The sequence below is a fragment of the Rutidosis leptorrhynchoides genome, chromosome 1, assembly GCF_046630445.1.
Source record: "Rutidosis leptorrhynchoides isolate AG116_Rl617_1_P2 chromosome 1, CSIRO_AGI_Rlap_v1, whole genome shotgun sequence".
NCBI classification, from domain to species: Eukaryota; Viridiplantae; Streptophyta; class Magnoliopsida; order Asterales; family Asteraceae; genus Rutidosis; species Rutidosis leptorrhynchoides.
This window is the reverse complement of record NC_092333.1, coordinates 471,772,020-471,775,251: the sequence shown is the minus strand read 5'-3', so window position 1 is coordinate 471,775,251 and position 3,232 is coordinate 471,772,020. Positions and strand designations below refer to the sequence as shown.

The 3,232-nt window shown below is 35.6% G+C and overlaps 1 non-coding gene across 1 annotated transcript; it reads left to right on the top strand.

The window, feature by feature from the left end:
- The first annotated feature begins 2,669 nt into the window (after window positions 1-2,669).
- Window positions 2,670-2,776, top strand: LOC139887076 (small nucleolar RNA R71). The gene has a single exon (XR_011772924.1). It is a non-coding gene; the product is annotated as a small nucleolar RNA R71 (small nucleolar RNA).
- The last annotated feature ends 456 nt before the right edge of the window (window positions 2,777-3,232 follow it).

Below are 3,232 nucleotides of genomic sequence, written 5' to 3'. Positions count from 1 at the left end.
TTAACTAGACATGATTCAAATGTATCACCAAAGACTAAAAAGTCATCCATGAAAACTTCCATGCATTCTTCTATCATGTCGTAAAAAATCGCCATCATGCACCTTTGAAAAGTTGCAGGTGCGTTGCCAAGTGCAAATGGCATGCATTTATAAGCAAAAGTACCATAAGGGCACGTGAACGTGGTTTTCTCTTGGTCCTCGGGTGCTATTGGAATTTGAAAATATTCAGAAAAACCATCAAGAAAACAATAGTAACTATTTTCGGCTAATCTTTCTAACATTTGATCAATGAAAGGTAAGGGAAAGTGATCTTTTCTGGTGGCGTCATTTAATTTTCTATAATCAATACAGACACGCCATCCTGTTACAGTCCTAGTAGGAATAAGCTCATTTTTCTCATTTATGATGACAGTCATGCCACCCTTCTTAGGTACGCATTGAACTGGGCTTACCCATGGACTATCAGAGATTGGATAAATTAAACCTGCATCTAGCAGTTTAATAATTTCTTTTTTAACAACAACTTGCATATTAGGATTTAGTCTTCGTTGTCATTGCACATACGTTTTATGACCTTCTTCCATAAGGATTTTATGTGTGCAATACGAAGGACTTATTCCTTTAATGTCATGAATCTTCCATGCAATAGCTGGTTTATGAGCTTTTAGCACAGTAATGAGTTGAGATTTTTCATTTTCAGTAAGAGAAGACGATATTATTACAGGTAATTCAGATTCACCATGTAAATAAGCATATTCCAAATGGTTTGGAAGTGGCTTTAATTCTAATGTCGGTGGTTCTTCTATCGATGATTTATATCGATATCTGTCTTCCTCTTTAAGCATTTGAATTTCTTCTGTTGTTGGTTCATATCCATTAGCCATAAGTGTAGCTAACATTTCAGTTTCATCAATTGGTTCAGTTCCTTCTCCTAAAGAACATTCTCCTGTTCCTTGTAATTCTGGAAATTCTTCTAACAATTCTGCATGTGAATCTATAGTTTGAATATAATAACATGTATCATCTGCAGATTGCGTTGTTGCATGGCTCTATCAATAGAAAAGGTAACACTCTCGTCCTCTATACCTAGGGTCAGTTTCTTACCGAACACGTCTATTATTGCTTTAGCCGTGTTTAAGAATGGTCTTCCTAATATGAGAGGAACTCGCGAATTTTCTTCCATGTCCAGAATAACAAAATCTACTGGAAATACTAAAGTACCAACTTTAACTATCATGTTTTCCATTATCCCTCTAGGATATTTTATTGATCTATCTGCTAGTTGTATACTTATTCGTGTTGTTTTCAATTCTCCAAGGTCTAGTTTAGCGTATAGTGAATACGGCATTAAATTTATACTAGCACCTAAATCTGCCAATGCTTCTATTGAACTAAGACTACCCAGAAAATATGGAATTGTGAAACTTCTTGGATCTGATAATTTTTCTGGTATCTTATTCAACAGCACTGCCGAACAATTAGCATTCATAGTAACAGCCGAGAGTTCTTCCATTTTCTTTCTATTTGTGATTAGATCTTTCAAGAATTTAGCATATCTAGACATTCCTGAAATGACATCAATGAAAGGAAGATTAACATTTATTTGTTTAAACATATCCAAGAATTTGGATTGCTCGGCTTCAAGTCTCTCTTTTCTCATTTTACTCGGGTAAGGAAGTGGTGGTTAGTATGGTTTAACATAAGGTTTAGCCTTAATTGTGTTATCTTCATTAACCTTTTCAACTACCGGTTCTGTTTCCTTATCTTGCTCAGATTGTGGTTCTTGTGAAGTGGGAATAGTGTCCTCAGAAATTACAGGTATTTTAGGTGATTTAAGTGTAATACCACTTCTTGTGGTAATGGCTTTAGCTGTTTCATTCTGGGGGTTAGCATTTGTATCACTAGGTAGACTTCCCAGTTTTCTTTCACCTATAAACCTTGCTAGGTTGCTTACTTCTTGTTCCAAATTTTGAATAGAAGCTTGTTGATATCTAAATGCTTGAGCATTTTGTTCATTGGTTTATTTCTGAGATGTGAAAAACTGCGTTTGAGATTCAACTAGCTTCGACATCATGTCTTCTAAATTTGGCTTTTTATCATCGGTTTGTGGTGGTTTGTTTTGAAAAATAGGTCTTTGCTGATTGTAAGTATTATTGGATACTTGTTGATTGCTAGGACCTTGTTGGTTGTTGTATGGAATATTTCGGTTATAATTCTGGTTTTGATTGTAGATTGGTCTTGGCGGTTGATAATTATTCTGATAATTATTTCCAGGCCTTTGATTTATGTATGAAACATTCTCTCTTTGTTCCATTGTTAGTTCAATACTGAGACAATCTTTTGTCAAATGTAGTCCTCCACACTGCTCACAACTAATTCTTATTGAGTGAATATCTTTAGTCATCTTTTCCATTCGTGTCTCACCAGCATCTATCTTTGCAGAAATAGAATCAAAATCATGGCTAGAATCGGCTCTAGCTGATTTAGATGATCTAACGATATCTTTTTCTTGGTGCCACTCATGTGAGTGGGAAGCAGTGTTATCAATAATTTTGTAAGCTTCAGTTGCGGTTTTCTTCATAATGGAACCACCAGCTGCTATATCTATGTCTTTTCGTGTAGTGATGTCGCATCCTTGGTAGAATGTTTGTACTATTTGACAAGTGTCTAAACCATGTTGCGGACATCCTCTTAATAACTTTTCAAATCTTGTCCACGCTTCATATAGAGTTTCATTTGGCTTTTGTGTGAATGTAACAATTTCTCCTTGAAGTCTCACGACTTTAGATACCGGAAAGAATTGTTTAACAAATTTTTCAACTAAAACGTCCCATGTATCAATCGCCCCTTCAGGTAACGATTCTAACCAATCTTTGGCTTCTCCCTTTAAAGTCCAGGGAAATAACATGAGATATATCTGTTCATCCTCCACTTCTCTTATTTTAAATAGAGTATAGATCCTATTAAATGTATGAAGATGTTCGTTTGGATTTTCCTTCGGCGCACCACTAAATTGGCATTGATTAGTTACCATGTGTAGGATTTGTCCTTTGATTTCATAATCTGGCGCATTAATGTCAGGTTGAGTAATTGCGTGACCTTGGCCAGTGTGTTTAGATCGCATTCGGTCTTCCATACTTAAAGGTTCCAGATTCTCCATGATTGAATTTGTTGAATCTGAATCACTATAGGATTCTGATTTAATGGGTTGTTCCTCGACAATCTCCGTTTG